Below are 22349 nucleotides of genomic sequence, written 5' to 3' on the forward strand. Positions count from 1 at the left end.
TGCCTCAGCGAAGCTTTTCTTTTCTTCCATAAATTTTTCCCTTTCATGCTCTAGATCGAACCTGATCTCCTTTTCTGGTGCTTTGTGGACCCATTCACCTTCTTCAGGTTGCTTCCCCTTATCTTCGCCAGTCGTCATTCCACTCCGCAACACAATTTTTACCTTAGGATCCTCTTCGCAAGGCTAAACCCTTATCATTTGCAGGTTCTGAGTTGGTTGCTGAGGATGCGCCCCCTTTCCGCATATCTTAGCCAATAATATAGGGCAATCCTCTATCACATGGTCAAATTGAGTACAATATCGTCATGACAGACATGTCAGGTTCGTGTAGCCTCGCGTGTAGTGTCTCGGTCCTCCACAATTGTAACAAATGACCTGTCCCTTACCTCTACCAGGTCCTCCTCCACCTCGGCCTCGTCCGTGCCCCTATATTTGCCTCATGCTCCCCCAACGCCTTGGTCCGGAGGTCGGGTTTATGCCTGCAGCCTATATGCGGGTGTTCTATCCATCATTAGCTCATAACTATGGCAATTATGCTCATCATGACCCATCGATTGACTGAAATTACAGAAGAGTTGTTGCAGTGTCTGTACAAATCTCTGCAGCAAATGGCAATTATCTATCGCATGTTTTCCAGCTACCTGACAGATATCACACCATAGCGCGGGCCCCATACTTCGTCCTGCTTGAGCTTCTGGCTTCAAAGGCATTGGTCCCCCTGCTGCAACATAATTCGCAAAGACTAGACAGTGATCTTTGTCATGCCCCTGACTTTTGTACTTCAGGCACCAAACTTCTTCGCGCACCTTTGGCTGAACTATTCTATCTTTCTTCAGACTCTGAAATTCTAGGCACAGGTTTTGCAACTATGTGTGAATTTGCTAAACCCCTAAATTAGCATCTTGCATCGGTGTCTCGTGTAATTTCATTGCAATCTCCAGGGCTTCCGCCTGGGTTCCAATCTTTGGTTGTGACAAAGCAACCCTCAGATGGGGCAGGAGCGATGCCACAAACCATTCACAGTGTTGTCCATCCGTGAGATTCATGTTGGCTTCTCAGATTGTGCACTTCAACCTCTGATCCAAATCCTATGGTGTCTCGCCAAGATTCATCATGATGTCCTTGAATCCCACAATTGATTGAGCTTCAGATTTGGGCCTACTGAATTCCCTATTCGACGTGGTCTGAATATCTGCTAATGAAGCCATAAGATTATCAGTGGAGTACTTAATGTACCTTGTTAGCACGCGTTCCTACAAAGAAGTAACCAATGTTTCTTACTTCATCTAATCATCTGTAATACCCTAAGCTTCCCATATGGCCTTCGCGACGAACTAAAATTGGTTCGAGTCCTCAGCTCCTGACCCCTTGAACATAGGAAATTTTACTGAATTCGACATATTGGATGGTGGTGGAGGTGGCGATGGTGTGGGTGAAGGCATATGTGGCGTAGGTGAAGATGGAGGTGGTGTGGGTGGATGGGGTATTCACAGGAACCCTTGTCTTATTAGTTGAATAGTGCTCTTTGGAGAAGCCGGTGTTGCTTCCTCTTCGTCACTCATAGGAGGTCCAATTAGCGGGCTATATTTAGGGCTTGTTTTCCCTCTATCCCTAAAGATCTTTCCACTTCACGTAGCTCCAAACATCAAGGTAGTTGCATAACCCACTTTTCACACAAGATCATCTTAATCCAAGTATTTAAAGACCTTAAATACTTATCTCACGGTCCCTTGAAGAAGCAGCGCTCTACTTCGTTGTAACTGATCGAAGTATCGACCATGAAATCTGTCATAAATCCTCCTATGATGAGTCAATGATCGACAATGTGTGCGATCTTATCTTCAGCAGCTTCTAATCTCCGCACTAACTCCGAGGTCTAGACTATTGGACCGTCAAGCCTCCACCTTCCTTGGATGTCTACCAATTTCGCGATCCACTCGTACAATTCAACTAGGAAGGAACAAAATAAGATTTAGTGTATCTCTATGTATAGATATCTATCCAACCACTGTTCTTTTGTCAATCACGAATTCCTATTCTCTTGTGCCGAAAATTTGTGGATCTTTCTATCCAACCAATCTTCGATCTCCTTCTTAGTTGGATTCCAGTGATGCGACATCACACATCTCTTTATGCAGATCCCGGTCACGACAACGGAACCATTTTTTGGCTTGATGGGCCCTGACCTAGGTTCAACGTTAATTAGCCAAGCAAATCCCTACACTACTAGCCCTTTTAGCATCAATCCGCAGAGCGTGGACTAAAGTCTCACCTGAAGTAGTATTGGGGGATGCAAGAACCAAGTTTCAGCACCCAGAGATGGTAGTGATGTCATTTTATATCCTAAACCTTCCTTCGCACAGGTTGATAAGCCTTTTAGGGCTTATCAATATACTCCTCTTAGTTGTCCTCTAGACCTCCGTGAAGGTATACGACTGTCCCTTGTGTGCCATAGATAGGTGGATCAGACACTTACGCACCTATATAATTACTCTTACTTCTGTATTAGCTTAAGTATCTGATAAATTCAACATGCATTAAGAGGATCTTCGCATAAACCGATATTCTTACTTGTGTTCATATAACAAAGCAAAGCATATGGATTCGTGAATCAATAAAGCATTAAACCATAAACCCAGTATTCATCATAACATAATCATATGCATTTATAACAGAAGTAAAATAGATCATACACAGATAATTCCAAAATAATTATCTTTATTTATGCTTCAGATCTTCTTTACAGACTCTAACCGCCCTGCGCACACAACTGCAGGGGTTCATGCACTCAGCGGCGGAATTCTACCCTAGGCCTCTACACACACAGCTGCAGAGCCTCTTTCCTACACTAAGACTCTTCGCTCTTAGCTCTCACACACCCATTACATTCATCAATGACTCAAAACATACCAAGGCTGAACTGCCTTAAACTCTTCTAAGACTTCCCTTTTCCTACAATCCCATGGTCTGCAGACCATGGGTGGATCTCTTAAAGCCGAAATAAGCTACATAAAAGAAGGGTGGAAGCCCTTGATGGCTCTTTACATCCTTGTGCTCCACGGCCACAAAATGTGGATACTTTACACTTCTTATACAAAAACTTGGGCTTTATGCCTTAAAACTTGGGCTTTGTGCCCCAAAACTTGGGCTTTTAACCCCAAAAATGATCCTAGGGAACCCGTTCCCAACAAAATTATTGTGTGACAACAAAGGAAAGTGGCAACAAATGTGTGAAGACTGTGTCATAGCAAATTTAATAGCAAAGCAAAGTGGAAACAAGTTTGATATCGAGGAAAATGAGTTTTTTGTTGAATGATACAAGTGAGAGTGATTTTGATAGCTAGTGTGAATGATGAAGTGTAGAGAATGTGAAGCACATAGAGCATAGCATATTGCAATGAGAAGAAAACAAAGTGCAGAACAAAGAGAAAATAATGATTTCATTGAGCAGAAGTTAAAATGCAATGAGAGACTAAATAATTTTAGAACATATTGATGTAAATTTTTTATACTAGAGAGTTGATTAAGTTAGCTACTAACAATATACAAACAAAATATCTAAAATGGAATTGAAGTTCCCTGCAAGTGGGTGCCTGCAAAACTTTGGGGATTGGTGTCTCTAATAGTTCTAGCCTACAAATTCCAAAGGGGATAGGTGTATCGTACAATTCGGTGCTTCAAAACCTTGTAACTATATGTTGATGCCTACAAACATCATCTAAAAAAGAAAATATTTTTGAATGTTCTCTCGTATGGGTTTCCATGTTAAATATCTATTATTATATGTGTTCATTTGATTTTGTGTAATTTATTAGTGTCTACTAATTTTACAACATTGAAAAATGAAGACCTTAAATAGAATGAATAATTTTAAAGAATAATCCTCCCCCCCCCCCCCCATAGTATTTAACATGATTGAGATATTTTCTCAATGAAATAGATTATCTGGCTAAGATAGTCAATCTATCTCAAGTCTAAGTCTAATGTATAAATATGTGATATTGTGATATAATGAAATACAAATATAGTTTTTGTGTGCAATAATTCTTATTTGTGTAAGTTAATGATGGTCTCTCATGATGCATCAGTGGCAATGAAAACTTGGAAAAACAACAATATGTTAACTTTGAGCAGTGATTAGAGGTACTCATGCAATGAATTTGAAGATAGTGGAAATAAATTAAATGTAGACAAATGAATTAACTTTCTGAATTTATAATTTTTGTTTATAGATATTATGTATAGCTATGTGAACTTTTACTTTTCCTATTATTGGTTTGTTATTTTTCATTCAAATAAATGCATACATTTCCATCGGTGAGTATCTAAATGATGGAATCTTTCTACAAAAAAATGTAGAGTTGTAGAGAACAAAGTGTTCTCCATGGGTATTTTTTCAAAATTTACAATCTTAATTTAATAGATTAATTAATTAATTAATTAAATCATGAAAGTCAATAAATATTTCAAATTACAATGCCTTCCATCAATGCAACCTAAAAGGGTCTCAACATTATTGAACATTTTTTTTTTCTCTCTCTAAATTCAAGGTCTTAATGTCCTTTCATTCTCCATATAGTTCATTTTTTTCAAATGGTTGATGTCAAAAAAGGTTGTAGTGGAAATAAAAAATGAATGTATTTTAACATTTTGATATATGTCAAGAGAGAAATATATTAAAAATAGTAAACACCACTAAGTCTTTTTTTAATTATACATTTAGAGTTCATGCAGGTGTCTCTATATGTGTATGTAGTTCCATGAACAATGGATTTATCTAGCTTATAGAAAAATAACATCAAAGATAGAGATATATATGTGTTTTCTCAAAAATTTATGTTTTCATGTATTTGCAACCAAAGCAGCAGGCTTGTGATCCCGAACCTATATCCAAAGAAACCACCTCATTATGCATGTAAGCTTCCTACTAAAAAAAAAAAAAAATCCCAAAAACCACATGTTCCTAGCACTAAAAATTTTCCTAATATTGAAAAATGTGTGTTCATTCCTAACAGTTGGAATGCATGTGTATTATTGCAACTAGGGACGTTAACACATGGGAAATGGTTGAAGTGGGGTTGCAGAAGCGATAGGGGAAGGGGCCAAGGGGTGGAGAGAGAGGGGGGGAGAGAGAGAGTGGGGAAGAATAAGTTGGTGAGCAAGGGGTAAATTGGGGGGGGAGAGAGTGGGTAAGAGTTAAAAATCCCATGGTTAAAACCATCTAAGAGAAAAATAGTCCATGACCCCTGTAAATGTGGTCACTTAAGGAAATTTTATTAATGTAAAAGAAATATTTTTATATACAAGAGAGTCCTCAAATTTGATCATTATCCATGGAGCCCCATGCTCCTTAAATAGATATAATGTACCAATTAGGTGTCAAGCCACAGATCAATAGTCATTATTATCAAGGAGAATATGAGTCATCAAGTCACTCTTTGTCTAGAACATACCATGACAGTTAGATTACATTACAACTAATGCATACTAAATAAACACACTAATAAATGCACTTTTACCTAATAAACAAATTAGACCAAGTTGAACTTAACTAAATCCTTGGTGTCTAAATATCCTAACATTGTTGCTTCTTATGCCTCTTTATTTTCCTGATTTTCTTTTGTATATTCCTTTAGAGAATTGGATTTAAGACCAAGAGAGATATTTTTGGACAGCATAACTTTTTATTTTTCTTTTAGGAGTTTGTGGCTTTTGATATAGGATTTTTTCAACTATTGTATTTGTGATTTTGGAATTGATTTACGGTCAGTAGCCTTCCAATTAGCTACAAGGATTTGAAGGTCAAGATCTTCTTGTTTAAATAAGGAATCACTGAGAGGGGGGAGTGAATCAGTAATTAAAACATTTAACAATATTTAAGATGAATATCTAAAGTTTAAATTGCATATACTTGAACATCATGTGATATACCATCATTCATACATATTGGAGCACACATATTTATGTGGAAACCCTTCTGAGAAAAAAAAAACCAAATCTTGTCTTTTATTATGATGATAATAAAGGCACCAACTCTGATTACATCATTTTTTTGTGAGCACCCACTCATAGAAGGCTCCAACCCCCTTCAAATTAGAAATCCACAGCTTTCCTAGAGGCTCCAACCTCTCATAAATGCAGGCCTCTACATGCGTTATCCAACTGTCCTACTTTTCATATAATTTTTAGACTAAGAAAAATGGCCTACTTCTATTACAGAAAAGCATAAATAACTTGATATGTTGTCTCTTATAGATCCTTCATCTCTGCCCCGCACACACACACTCAGCTTCCCTCATCTCTACTACAACAACTTTGTTGCATCCTATATTCTTCTCTTTACCACCTTTCCATTGGCCCACCTCCATTCAACCACAACTCACTAGTATACATAGCTACACCTCACACTCAACACATTCATCCCTTCATCTCCTTCAACACTTTCTCCATTAAATTCTTTTTAGAGGGTAATCTTTTTTACAACCTCTTAGTTTGAGATCATACATTAATTGAAACATAGTATTCCAATTAGAATAGAAGTAGCACACTATCAGTGAATTTAATTTCAATAATGATTTCTTGCATGATACTTGTGACATTTTACTTTTGAATATAGATCCCCTTTGAATTCTTGTTAAATGATCGTAGTACATGAAGAGGACGCTTGACAGGGTCTTTGTTATCCTACGAAATTCTTGAAGGGATTCTCCATTTAATTGAGCATGGCACCAAAAGTTCTTGGACTATTTCCTGAATAGTTCACAAAGGAATCCCATCACTGGAACAAATGCGCTCCACCAACACCATTGAGCAAACTCTATGAGTTAGTACAACGCAGTGTCATTGGCCTTAACTCCTTTGCATGAGTGAGCTCCTTAAGGATCTGTGGTCAATTCTACCATTTATATGAATTGGAAGAGATTATAATTGTAGCATGATTACAGCCCCAAATCTATCTATCTACCAAAATTAATGAAATCTTCCAAATACGGCATTTATGCCAAAAGAGTTGTCGACCCATTCAAGCCCACTAGTGCTTAGCCCTCAGTGCTTAAGCACATAGGCCTAAGCCTCAATACTTGAAGCATGCAACTCCCCTTTCAAACTCCCACAATGCTTAACCTCATCACCCCTCCAATATAACTTGGCCCTCCTTCATATCCCACCGATGTTAATCTGTTAGGGTGGCGTGTCCCTATGGGGCCATATTGTACATACAAACCAATAGGAATTATGTCGGGATTACATGTATGTCCACTTCACTGTTGGGCCCCATTTTACACTGCTTACAAGGCTTGACGAAACTTTATTTGTCATAAATTTTCTCATCCCCCGGACCCATTACCTGTTGGAAATAATACTGAGAGGGGGGGTGAATAAATATTATCTAACTCTTTTAATAAATCTTCCTTATTTGTTCCTTGAATTATTTTTGCATGTCAGTACCATAAAATAATGAACATGAATAAAGAAAACAGATAGTCACACCAAAGAACACAAGATGTAAGGTGGAAACCCAATGTGGGTGAAAACCACCTGCTGCAATATGTCTCTATCTTCTTTCCAATTAGAAACTCCTTTTACAATGGTTATGTACTGGTGCAGTCATTTACCAGTACGCAGGCTGCAACCTGCAGAGAGCTACAACTCTCTCTCTCGTTTTCCAGTCTCTCCTGGAAGGGAGCTACAACCCCCTATTTTTTCTTACAAGGACCACTTTTCATAAATTTTCAAAATGGATCCATAAGCATCAAATGATCATCAAGTATAAGAGAATCACCCAATCAACTGTAGTAACCAGATCAACAATAATAGGACCAAACCCAGAACACAGCGATGATAAACAAAGATTTTAAGAGAAGTAAGCAGCTTCACCCATGTACTGCCTGCTTACAGTAAGCACCCTGCTCAACTGCTCGCCTGCTTACGTACGCACCCTGCTCAACTGCTCGCCTGCTTATGTACACACCCTGCTCACCTGCTTACGTACGCACTGTAGTCAACTACTCACCTGCGTACCTCGCTCTGAGTCCATTGAACTGCCTGCGGACCTCCGCACCTGCAACCCTTTTGTGCCTGCGTACCGGCGCACCTGAAACGCTTCGTTCCTGCGTATGTACGCACTTTTCTTTCACTGTACCTGCGTACCTTCAGGCATAGATGATTTCAAGACTTCAGAAATAACCCAGACAGTCAGATCTACAGATCTGAACATGCGCCGAAGAGATCTCAATTCATCAGTAGATTCGCCTTATTTAGATCTAGACATACTCCCAAGAGATCATAATATTTCAGATCTAGCCCTCATAAGATATTCAACCCAAAACATGCTCAAGCCAAATGATCTCCTTTGCTTTATATAGGAAAGCTCTTCCTCAAATCATGGATCAATACCACGGGCCGACACCATAATAACACAAATACCGTCGACTAAATACCAAAGGTTAAACATAAGAAACCCCACGTGTGAATTTCTTTGCCTTGAAATGTGTGCACTGGGGGTACGCACCTCCTGAACGGGATAACTGCGAGTATGTACGCACTTTATGTAACACCGACCTGCGTGTACGCACCTTATGTAAGGTGTACCTGCGTACCCCTTATTTTCTTCAATATTTGATAGCTGATCATCAATCTCTGCTGCTGACTTGAAGTACTGTGATCTATCACCTGAATGGGTTGCCATCAAGGACAACACTTTAGCCATAATGCCAACAATCTCCCCCTTTGGACTTGATGGCAACCTCAAAACTTCAGCTTCATTCTCCCCCTTTGACATCAAGGGCAAAGGGTTATGCTCCCCCTAAGAGCATGCTCCCCCTGAATATGAACCAGATCTGCAACGAAGAACCATAATCCACCATGAAAGAGATAGAGACATATTGCAGCTACTTCCAAGATCTCCTTCTACACATCCTCCATAATGCCAACAATGAATTATATGCTCCCCCTGAACCTGTACCATCAATGAGAAGAGGTTCAGCAATAAGATGATGCATCAACAACCCCTAGCTTTTGCCTGAGGTATTCAAAAGTGTCCCTGGGCAATGGTTTGGTGAGAATATCAGCAACTTGTTCCTTAGAAGGAACATACTCCAACTTGACCTTCTGTTCAAGCACTTGTTCCCGGAGAAAATGATACTTGATTGGTATGTGCTTGGTTTTTGAATGCATAACCGGATTCTTTGAGATGCTGATTGCACTTGTGTTATCACATAAGATGGGGATAGGTGGTGTACAAGTGATTTGAAAATCCTGCAAAGTCTGCATCATCCAAAGGAGTTGGGTGCAACAAGATGCAACAGCAACATATTCCACTTCAGCTGTAGACAAGGCAATCGAACTCTGTTTCTTGCTGAACCAAGATACCAGTCTGGAACCCATAAAGAACGCACCACCACTTGTGCTTTTCCTGTCATCCACGCTTCCGGCCCAATCTGCATCTGTATAAGCATGAAGTGTAAGATCTGTATCTCTAGGATACCATAAGCCATAATTTTGAGTCCCTTGAAGATATTTGAAAATTCTCTTCACTGCCTGAAGATGAGTCTCCTTCGGATTTGCCTGAAATCTTCCAACTATTCCAACTGCATGCATGATGTCCGGTCGGGTACCTGTCAAATAAAGTAAACTTCCAATCATAGATCTGTAGGTTGGTTGATGTACTGTTGCAGATTCATCATTTGCACTGAGGCTACATCCTGTGACCATGGGTGTACATACTGGTTTTGCATCTTCCATACCATATTTCTTCAAAATCTGTTTGAGATACTTGGTTTGAGATAAAAAGATTCCTCCTTCTTTTTGTTGGATTTGCAAACCAAGGAAATATGTCAGTTCTCCTAGCAAGGACATTTCAAATTCTTTCTGCATGACCAAGGCAAAGCTTTGACTCATAGCTTCTTCATTTCTCCCAAAAATAATGTCATCTACATACACAACAAGTATTAGCAATTTGTCATTTTCAACTTTTATATAAAGATTGCTATCTGCTGATCCTTTTGAAAAGCCTTGTTGATGAAGATATTTGTCCAAACGGTAGTACCAAGCCCTTGGAGCTTGTTTGAGACCATAGAGAGCCTTTTTCAATCTGCATACAAGATTTGGATCATTTCCAAGAATGAACCCATCTGGCTGTTCAATGTACACTTCTTCTTCCAAGTCTCCATTCAGAAAGGCTGATTTCACGTCCATTTGAAATACTTTGAAGTTTTGAAAACTTGAGAGAGCAAGGAACATTCGGATGGCCTCAAGTCTTGCAACAGGAGCAAAGGTTTCTTCAAAGTCTATTCCTTCTTGCTGCGCATACCCTTTACAAACAAGTCTGGCTTTGTTTCTAATTACTTCTCCATTTTCATTCAATTTATTTTTGAAGACCCATTTTGTTCCGATAACATTCTTATCTTTTGGTCTAGGAACCAGCTCCCAAGTGTTGTTCTTTTCGATCTGCTCAAGTTCTTCATCCATTGCTTTCACCCAACATTCATCTTCGCATGCCTCTTTCACATTTTGTGGTTCAGTAGAGGAGAGTAATGCCAAATAGCTTGAAGCTTCTGCAACTGTTCTTCTTGTTTGTACACCTGCTTCTTTCTGCCCCATAATCTGAGATTCTGGATGATTCTTCTGAACATATCTGGATGGAGTCTTTTCTTCTATTCTTGTTTGCTCCTCTGGCTCTTCTTGAGGTTCTTCTTGAGGTTCTTCTTCTTCATCATTCTGTTGTTGCGGGTAGCCTTCATCTTCTTCGATGTCTTCATGATGTACTTGCCTAGGAATGTATCCCTTCTCATCAACCACTACATCAATGCTGTCAACAATTTTGCCAAGTATTTTATTGTAGCATTTGTATGCTTTGCTATGTGGAGAGTAACCAAGAAGAATGCCTTCATCTGCTCTAGGTTCAAGTTTGCCAAGCTGCTCATCAGTATTCTTGATATAGCATTTGCTCCCAAAGATTTTGAAGTGCTTCACCGAAGGAGTCCTACCACTCCAGAGCTCATGAGGAGTTTGAGTGTTGTTCACCCGGACATTTGTTTTGTTGAGAATAACAACCGCAGCATGTGCAGCTTCACCCCAGAAAGTTGCGGGAGTTCCTGACTCATCAAGCATAGCACGAGCCATTTGTTGGACTGTTCTGTTCATTCTTTCCACAACTCCATTTTGCTGAGGAGTTCTTGCTGTAGAGAATTCTCTTCTTATCCCATGTTCTTCACAGAAATCGAAAAATTCATTTGAAGTAAATTCCCCACCTCTGTCGGATCTGAGGCACTTAATTTTGTGACCTGATTCATTTTCAACCAAGGCTTTGAAGGATTTGAATTTTTCGAATGCTTCATCTTTGTGCTTCATAAGTCCTAACCAGACAAACCTGGAGAAATCGTCAATGAACAATATCAAGTATTCTTCTCCTCGAGGTGTTCTTTTCCTGAAAGGACTGCATGTATCTGTATGTACTAGCTCAAGAGGCATGCTAGCTGATCCTTCTTTCTCTGGAAAGTTAGTTCTGGTTTGTTTTCCAAACTGACATGATTTGCATATGGTGTTGTCAGGAATTTTGATATCTGGAAGGTCGCGAACTGCCTGATATTTGCATGCTTTCCTTATTTGTGAAAAGCTTAGATGTCCCAACCTCCGATGCCATAACCAGTGCTCATCATCCTTGCTCAGATAGCATTGTTGTTGTCCTTCTTCAAATATGTACAGATTATTTGGAGTTCTTTTGCCTTTGATCACTGTTTTACCTGTATCAAGATCACGAACAAGACATCCATTTGATTTGAATATAACCTCGGTTCTTTGATCACACATCTGGCTGACACTTAGAAGATTATGCTTCAATCCATCAACATACAAAACATTTCCAGCCTTGACCTTTTCTTTTAACTGAGCAATGCCTTTTCCTTTTATAGTTGCAGGAGTATCATTTCCAAAAGAGACTTTCTTTCCCTTTTCTAGAGCAGAATAAGACTCAAGTTTTTCTTTATCACCTGTCATATGCTTCGAACATCCACTATCAATGTACCATAGATTTTCCTGTCCCTCTGCATAAAATGCTATCCCACATCTTTCTGTTTGAGGTTCCTTTATTTTCCATGTTTTGGTGCTTGAGGCTTGTTCCTTTTTCTGCTGAAACCTGCTCCTGCATTCAGAGTCTTCATGACCAAAGTTATTGCAAATAGAACATTCAACTTCATTTTCAAGAATCGAAAAATTGTTATAGGTCCTTTTTGTAATCCCTGTCATACTTCTTTGTTTTTGAGCTTCCCTAGTCATGATCGTTTTATATGCAACACATTGAGTTGCTTTGTGACCAAAGTTATGGCAAGAAAAGCATTGTCCATTGAAGAAACTTCTGTGGTTATCGAATCTACCAGCCAATTGATTGTAATTTCTATTTTCATCTATTCTTGAACCAAATTGAGAAGATTTTACCTGTGGCTGGTTGTAGCTTTTGTTCACCCTTGAGATGGATTGCCCCTGATAGTTTCTGTTTGTAATTCGTCCCTGCTTTACCTGATGATCTTCATTGTGCTTTTGCTCATTTCTTCTTGCTGCATCAAGATAACTTTTTGAGGTGGATGCTTGAGAAGTTTCTCCATTATAGCCCAGACCTGTCTTGTTTAGTGGAGACCGCTGCACATTGATAATCTCATCCAAAGTTTCAGACCCTTTGACAAACTTAAGATTAATAGCTTTTGTTTTCTCAATCTCTTTTCTAAGACCAACAATTTCACCTTCTAATTTTTCAAGATGTTTTTCTTTTTCATCAATTTGAAATTGTAGAGTATCAATGATCATATTCTTTTCTTCTATACATCTCTTGAGTCTAGTAATTTCATCATAAAGGTTATCCACATCTATAGCATCCATATAATCATCATCTTCAAATGCCATTAACAACTTATATTCATTACCTCGTTCATCTTCATCACTGTTTGATAGACCATCACTATCTTCATGAGTGTAGTAGCTTTTCTTATTTGCATTCTGTTTCTTGTTCCATCTAGTAGGTTCCTTTCCTTTATCCTTATAAGGACATTTTGCAGCATAATGACCTACTCTTCCACAAGAAAAGCATTTAAAAGGTAACTTACCCCTGAACCTTCCAGAACCCCTTTGAAGATTTCTGACAAAATTTGATTCTTCTTCTTCTTCTTCTGGGACGTGGCTTGCTTCATAATAATCTCCTTTACCTGATGCCTTGAAAGCAGCTTCTCTTCTGTCTGATGGACCTCCCTTTCTCATTTCATAAGCAGTTAGAATTCCATGTAGCTGAGACATAGTAAGGATTCGTAGATTTTCCTTTTCTTCTATTGCAGATACTTTAGATTCAAACTTGGGAGACAATGATCTTAGAACCTTTTCAACCACAATAGCCTCTTTTATTTCTTCACCCCAAATTTTTCATACAATTAACAACCTCATCTACCTGAAGAAAATAGTTAGCCACACTTTCATCATTATACATCTTGAGAGTCTCATACTGAATTCTGAGAGTTTGAAGTTTAGCACGTTTTACCTGTTCATCTCCTTCATAGCTCGTGACAATTTTGTCCCATATCTCTTTTGCGGATTTATAGTGCATTACCTTCATGAATTCTGATTGGGATATACATCCTAATAGAGTACTGACTGCTTTCGCATTTGTTTCATACTTCTTTTTCTCGGCTGCATCTGTAGGAGTGGCTGAAGGAAAAGCGTATCCTGTCTCTATGATGTCCCAAACTTCTGTACCAAGAGATTGAAGATAGGCAGTAACTCTTACCTTCCAATAATTGAAGTTTGTCCCATCAAAAACCGGTGGCCTGATTGATGCTTCTCTCTCGTAGTTGCTCATGATGAACTATCTACCTTCAAGCGATCAAGCTTCTCTGAAGGACCTGCTCTGATACCAATTGTTGGAAATAATACTGAGAGGGGGGGTGAATCAGTATTATCTAACTCTTTTAATAAATCTTCCTTATTTGTTCCTTGAATTATTTTTGCATGTCAGTACCATAAAATAATGAACATGAATAAAGAAAACAGATAGTCACACCAAAGAACACAAGATGTAAGGTGGAAACCCAATGTGGGTGAAAACCACCTGCTGCAATATGTCTCTATCTTCTTTCAAATTAGAAACTCCTTTTACAATGGTTATGTACTGGTGCAGTCATTTACCAGTACGCAGGCTGCAACCTGCAGAGAGCTACAACTCTCTCTCTCGTTTTCCAGTCTCTCCTGGAAGGGAGCTACAACCCCCTATTTTTTCTTACAAGGACCACTTTTCATAAATTTTCAAACTGGATCCATAAGCATCAAATGATCATCAAGTATAAGAGAATCACCCAATCAACTGTAGTAACCAGATCAACAATAATAGGACCAAACCCAGAACACAGCAATGATAAACAAAGATTTTAAGAGAAGTAAGCAGCTTCACCCATGTACTGCCTGCTTACAGTAAGCACCCTGCTCAACTGCTCGCCTGCTTACGTACGCACCCTGCTCAACTGCTCGCCTGCTTATGTACGCACCCTGCTCAACTGCTCGCCTGCTTATGTACGCACTGTAGTCAACTGCTCACCTGCGTACCTCGCTCTGAGTCCATTGAACTGCCTGCGGACCTCCGCACCTGCAACCCTTCTGTGCCTGCGTACCGGCACACCTGAAACGCTTCGTTCCTGCGTATGTACGCACTTTTCTTTCACTGTACCTGCGTACCTTCAGGCATAGATGATTTCAAGACTTCAGAAATAACCCAGACAGTCAGATCTACAGATCTGAACATGCGCCGAAGAGATCTCAATTCATCAGTAGATTCGCCTTATTTAGATCTAGACATACTCCCAAGAGATCATAATATTTCAGATCTAGCCCTCATAAGATATTCAACCCAAAACATGCTCAAGCCAAATGATCTCCTTTGCTTTATATAGGAAAGCTCTTCCTCAAATCATGGATCAATACCACGGGCCGACACCATAATAACACAAATACCGTCGGCTAAATACCAAAGGTTAAACATAAGAAACCCCACGTGTGAATTTCTTTGCCTTGAAATGTGTGCACTGGGGGTACGCACCTCCTGAACAGGATAACTGTGGGTATGTACGCACTTTATGTAACACCGACCTGCGTGTACGCACCTTATGTAAGGTGTACCTGCGTACCCCTTATTTTCTTCAATATTTGATAGCTGATCATCAATCTCTGCTGCTGACTTGAAGTACTGTGATCTATCACCTGAATGGGTTGCCATCAAGGACAACACTTTAGCCATAATACCAACATTACCCCGGGTTTTTCAAATGCACCTCACTTCTAAAACTCCAGGGACAATCCTTTAAGGTGATGTCATGATTACAATGTGTTTGTTCCTGAGTGGTCCACCTGTCACTCATTTTCGGGCCACTTGGCCACCAAAAAGTTCCAAATCTACATGCCATGTGTCATTTTCTAGGAGTGTCAAGCCACCCTGGGATTTTAAGTTGTCAACATCATGATGAAATCATCTCATCCATTAGAGTTGTTGATGTCACATGCCATCGTGGCTCCAGAGTGTCTCTTCTATCCAATCATATTACACCAAGTGTCATTCTTCCATTGGACCATGCTATCAAGGGTACGAAGGAAATGGTGTCTTGGGCTTTTGGTTTTTCCATGATTTTATTTTATAAACATAAAAGTGTCGAGATGACAATTTTTAACAACAAAAATAGATGGAGTGTTTTTCATCTCCCAAGGCCAGTCTCCTTGGTAATAAGACTTAGCAACTCCATCGAAACTCTTAGGGAAAAACTTCTAGGGGAGGACCTTCAAGGTGACATGTCCCTTGGACCCCCCCTACGCAAATGCTCTAGAGCTTTGATTGGTTGTTACTCTACACATGTGCCATCTCACCTCGAATCTCAAATCTCTAACACTTTGGTACCGCACTACCATTGAAAACACCCAAGGAAATACTTGCCATGGTTACGTTTCCCAGGCAGGACTTGTCTTGTACCTCCTAAGCTTTCTATTGGTTGTTAGATCCAACATTGTGTCATCTCCTTCGTTCTTTGTCGATGGTTTTTGCAAACCCCGCTTTTTTTGTTTCATGGTAAAGGGGTGAGGGGGTTCACTTTTAGAAAGGATCACCAATCACACGATCGATGGTTTGGGAAATCCAACCCATCGCGAACAACCCCCTGTTATTTAACTCTTGGGCGGGAATTGGCCCCCACTCTTTCTCTAATGAGTTAGAGGTGATGTCTGGTGTGCAATCCACCCACAAACTTTCCCACAATTTAATTGTCACTATCTTAGCTTGTTTGCCAACTTTGGAGAACCTTGCCAAACTTAGTGCCAACTAACCCCTTAGCACCAATTTAGCTCTACAACTTGGGCTTTTGGTCAACTAACTTTGACTAGCCATATATTTTGGTCACAGTATTTACTATTGGCTTCCTCTAACATTTTTTCCTACTAGTTAGCTCTCACATCCTTCTACATATTTCTTTGTTGGACCTTGGGGGGTTTTGAATTTGGTTTAGTGGATAGTCCCAAAAGAGGTTCCCATGTTCATGGTCCCTTCAACATCTAAAGGGGATGTGCTTGTAATCCAATATTTGAAGCCATGTAGAGTCTTTATAGCTTAGGAAAATTTATGCTACTAATGGCTTTGAAATATTCATATAAACATAGATTCTCACTTATGATGTATACCTTCCTTGTTTTATAGCCTCTAATGCTATTATGAATGTTCCTAGTGTATTTCTTATAATATCAAAGGATCTCTTCTTCCTAGAATTCCAGAGCTAGAGGAAAAGTGGATCCATATTGGATTTTTTCTTAAATATTACTCTTCAAGATTAAATCAATCCATCTAAAATATCAGATACATTTTAGCATAGTTAAAGAAATATGGGCCATCTTAAAAAAAACCTTTCCTTGTCTTCCCAAGTTGTTGAAGATAACTGTGAAAAAACTTTTTAAGACCAATTTAAGATCTATATGTCCTTTTGACTTCCAATATGTTTTGATTCACCAAATAAAATCCTTTTATGTCAGTCAAATCCCCATAAACTTACCGATAATATCATGATCCTACATATAATGGATGTTTTTTTACAATTTTTGTTGATTTGATATCATATTTTGGTATATGGTAAGCCTATGAGGTACAACTACTAGAGTGTTGTGGTTGTTTATTATCTAGCTAACCTATTATTTGATTACTTTGTTCTACATTTTCCTCCTAATTTTCCTTGGTTCTTGATTCATCAATAGTTTTTTTCCTCTTTCTCCTACTTTTGTGCCTTATTTTTCTTTTGTGAGTAGATTGGTAATTTGTTGTGGAAGGAGGGGTAATCACCCTCCTCCATGGCTTGCCATGGTTGGTACATGGAAACCCTAATCTTATTGAAACCTCTGTTGGGCCTCAAAATAGTCCCTATTTTCACTCCATTATTCACCAATATTTTCACATTTTACCTTCATGTCACCTCCATTCCACCTCCACATCATTACATTTACCTCATTATTGGGTTATAACAATGCTTTTCCAAAGTTTATTAATTCTTAACATTTTTAAGTGGATTTATGGCTAAACTTTAGAAAATAATATGCTTATACTCATACCTAAAAATTAGAATGAGTTTGTTGACATGTGTAGGTACAAAGGAAGCTTCCAAGGCATCTTTATGTGGCCTTGAATGATCAAATTCGAATTTGATAAGATAAGCCTCATGGAAAAGATCATGGACCTCATGGAGGATAGGGTTATGTGTCTAGATGGTTGAGAAATGTATGGAACTAAAGAGAGATTAGTGGATCATCAATATGAGTTTGTTATCTCATCTCATTGTATAAATAGGAGTACCTCATCCATTCCAAAGGGAGGACTCTTGGAGCATTGTATCCAACTTATGATGGAATAGAATAAAGCTTCATTTTGCATATATTTCCATTATGTAGTTATAGATATAAGTTTTACATATATTTCCATTATGTAGTTTTAGATATAAGTTGCCTTAATGTAGTATATGGAATAGCTTGTCACTTTGTTCTTAGGAGAATTGAGCTCACTCTAGAAGGATCAAAGGAACATGTTATTTCATATTAGATCTTATTTCATTTAATTGCCTAGATGTTTGATGTTTGAGGATTTGTTTGTGATTGATGAATGAGTTTTAAATTAGAATCTAATCAGCATATGAGAGGACAACCAAGGGTCTATGTTAGGCTCTCTCTCTCTCTATTTGATTTGTATGATAATTGAAATTCATTCTTTTGCTTTTATGTTTCAAGTATCATATGAGGAGATAACCAAGAGTCTAAGTTAGGCTCTCTCTCCATTGATTTATATGGTAATTGAAATTCATTCTTTTGCTTTTAAGTTTCAAGTTATTTCATTTCTTATGCTTATGGATGAATCTTAGTTTAGTTTGGATTAGTACATGAGAGGACAATCAAGAGACTAAGTTAGTCTTTCTCTCTCTTTGAATCTAAACAACAATTAAAGTTCATTCTCTTATCTTCATTTCAAGTTTCTAGTTTTATGTAATCAATGATTTTTCTATGATACTATAGGGAAGGACAACCAGGACCTCCTTAGTTAGGAGCCTCTTCCCTTGCATATTATATTGAATCGTAAATAATTTAGTTAGACATAGAGTTAGTTGCCTACTCCTGCATATATTTTGCTGGCATCATCACAAGCTTACGAGTTTCCCTGGTTGATAATTTAATGCAGCAATTTAAGCCCAATAAATTGCCCAACATTTTGGCGCCGTTGCCGGGGAAGGTGCTAAGGGATTAGGCATTAGGAATTTAATTCAGTACTAGTATTTTTCTTTAGACAAAATAATTTGTGAAACCTGGTGACAGCAGGATCTTCACAAAGGAGTTTAAGTTTGAGTTTTCTGATGTTTCAGTATTTAGCTAGTTTTAAATTCAATTCTTTTTGAAAACCCCCCCCCCCCCTGCATAAATAAACACAAGTCAATCGATTAGTATGCTCTCTTCCTGTGGTTCGTGCGATCAAGAAGATCAGAAAATCTATTGATTTCATTCGAATAAAAGTACTCTTGCTGGAAAACTAATGTGCAACATGACAATAAAGAATTTTGTGAATGAAAAAAAAACATCTTTAAATTTTTAGATGAAATTTAGTTTTTTTAATTTTAGATTTAAAAACTAAAAATTTTAATAATATATGTATCATATATACATATTATTATTAAAAAAATAAAATAAAAAAATTAACCATTTCTTTTGTTTTTTTAGATATTTAAAAAAACTAACTTCATTTTAGTTATTGTTTAATTTTAGAATCTCAACATCAATGACAAATTAAAAAAAAAATATTGTTTTTAATTTGTTGTTTAAAAAAAACTAAAGCAATAAATAAAATCAACATATTAAAAAATAAAAATAAAAAATATGTTTTCATATTTTCATTTTAAGATTTGTTATTTCAAAAAAAAAAAAAATTAAAAAAATAACTTGTAAATAAATAAAATAAAAAATTCCTTGTAATAATAATATATATATCTCTTATATATATTATTATTATTATTATTATTAAAAGAAAAAAAAAATTGACTTTCATTCTTTTGTTTTTCATGAACCATGAGAAAAATTGTTATGCGGAGATATGTTGAAATCTCATTGGATTGGACAAGTATCAAAGCATTGAAGGTTGCAAGGGACAGACAAGGCTCTTTCCCGAACTCGATGATTCGGATTTGGGAGGTCCAAGGTTCGGAAGACCTCGCGGGCAGCCTGTTTCATGCAATGGAGCGAATTGTTAGCCTGTCAACTGTCCGAGGTCGAATACCCAAAATCCTCGGTTGCGAAATAGGGAAACTGTTGTGTCGCCTGAAACGGTGTCGGATAATTTGATCCCTTCATCGCTGCCACCGAATTTGTTTCGCAACGGGATTCGGCCGCAGAAAGGTTGTTGCGCAATATGCTTGGAGACGATGAAACCTGGCTACGGACATGCGATCTTTACAGCAGAATGTTCTCATTCTTTTCATTTTCCGTGCATTGCCTCCAATGTCCGGCACGAAAACTTGATTTGTCCCATCTGCCGATCCAAATGGAAAGAAGTGCCGTGGCAAGTTCCCGTAAAGGAAAATGAGAATAAGCATATTGATACCGCTTCGACTCCGCCGATGGCTATAAATGGAACCGTACAGAATCGTAGGCAGCACAATATTGTTAGAGAGGAAGAGGCCACTTCAGAAGAGCAGAGAAGATTGGATCCAGTGCTCAGAATGCTAGATGATTCGATCGCGAGTTTGACAATTCATCGTCAAAGCTTTATCCAAGAACCAGAAGTATACGACGACGACGAGCCCCTGGATTCGCTTTCGAATCTGAAACAGAATGAAGGGCAAACAAGCTTACAATCCGATGATGATCAAGAGTCCAAAATTCAAGGGTTTCATCGTCGATCCCGTTCTCGTGGATTGGTTTTGTTTCCCGGCCATGAACAGAGGCCGAATGCCAGACAAAGCAAGCGGCGTGGCCATGTACAAATCCCGGTCCATGCCTTCGGCTTCGGAGTTGACCACGACGCAGCGACCATGCACCGCATTTCTGAAGACTCAGGAGGCACATTTTCGTTTATTCAGACCGCAGACCTCGTGCAAGACGCCTTCGCTCAGTGCATCGACGGCCTGCTGAGTATCGTTTTGCAGGATGTCAGTGTAACCGTTTCAGCTTGCGCAGGACTGAAGCTGAAAAGCTTCCATGCTGGAAGCTACGACACCTGCGTTGCCGAGGACGGAGGCCAAGGGACGGTAAATGTCGGTGATCTCTACGCTGAAGAAGAGAGAAAGATACTTGTAGAACTCAAGTTGCCAGCGGTAAATTCTACATCAAATCCTATGAATTTAATCTCCGTCCGTTGTTTGTACAAAGATCCCGTCTCCCAGCAAAATTTCAATTCAGGAGAACATTCTCTTTCAATTTTGCGTCCGAAGAGCTGCGACGGAGCTCCGGTAGCTCGAAATCTGGAAGAGGAAAAGCAAAGAACTCGTCTCCGAATTGCTCAAGCCATAGCTGAGGCTGAAATTCACCTGCCAATATTCATGTTTGGTTTGGATTTCGTTTACATTTTTAGTTTAAATTGGTTTTGTATTTATTGTAATTTTTATTTATATTTTCATTTAATAATTCGATTTTGTTAGATTTGTATTTGTATATTATTAGTTATTAGTTATCATTCTTTTTAATATTGATTTGTTTTGATTGTGTGATTTCTTTTTGTATATATTTAGTTATAATTTATTATTGATTGATATGTTTTGATTTATATATTTAGTTAATATTTTATTTGTATTAATATATAAATATGATTGTATTAATATATTAATATGATTGTATTAATTATATTAATATCTTAATATATTATGATAGTATATTATCTTTTGTTATCAAGTTTCATATATATATATATATATATATATATATATATATATATATATATAAAATAAAAAAATAATAATAATAAAAAAAAAATAGTTAACAATTGTTGTATTGTTGTTTAGAAGGATTTAAAAAAAAAAAAACATTGGCATGTGAAGGGCACTGGCATAAAACACAACTATGAAAATTGAGAGAATCATGAAAATTACAGGAATTGATTGAAAGTGCAACAGTTGGTACTAGGGCAAAATTAAAAGAAAAAAAAAACAAAAACTTTTCACAAAATTCACGCAGGCTTGAAAATAAAGAATGGAACATTTGGAAGCATAATTTAAAAGAACATTTGGTGGATTATTTAAATGTTGACTAACTTGTTTAGAGTTGGCAAATTGATATTGTTGTATGCTTTTATAACGTACTAATTGTTGAGTCTTGAAAATGTCATTCATTTGCATTATACTTTCTCTATTATGTCCATTATATCACCTCCATTTCACTACTATGTCACCACATTCATCCCACTTTCATTATTATTGGGCCACCTTTATGTTTTTCCAATATTTGTTATTTCTAAGCCTTTTAAGTGAATTTGTGGTTAAACATTAGAAAATAATGTGCATATGCTTATACCTAACAAATGGGTTGAGATTGTTGACATGTGTAGGTTGAAAGGAGGCTTCTAGAAGACCCTTATGTGGCACTCTAAGGCCAAATTCGAATTTGGTTGAAAAGAATCATGGGATCATGAGGATATGTGTCACATCTCCTAATTGTATTGTAACTCTAAAAAGACATGTGTCTTATCAGTTCCTATTTTGATTAGGACTCTAGAGGTAGAGGGAGAGATTCATGGACTATCATTAATGAGATGGCTCTCATCTTTTTGTATAAATAGGAGATCTCTCTCCTTCATTTGCTAGTCTTTCCTTTAGTCTTTTCTTAGTCCT

General features: G+C 37.9%; 1 pseudogene; it reads left to right on the top strand.

Annotated features, from left to right (window-relative positions):
* The first annotated feature begins 305 nt into the window (after positions 1-305).
* On the top strand, positions 306-22322 carry LOC149185478 (E3 ubiquitin-protein ligase WAV3-like; annotated as a pseudogene).
* The last annotated feature ends 27 nt before the right edge of the window (positions 22323-22349 follow it).

This window comes from Pinus tabuliformis, chromosome 3_1, assembly GCF_031772625.1.
Source record: "Pinus tabuliformis cultivar Carrire ecotype Pingquan chromosome 3_1, CPIR1, whole genome shotgun sequence".
NCBI lineage: Eukaryota > Viridiplantae > Streptophyta > Pinopsida > Pinales > Pinaceae > Pinus > Pinus tabuliformis.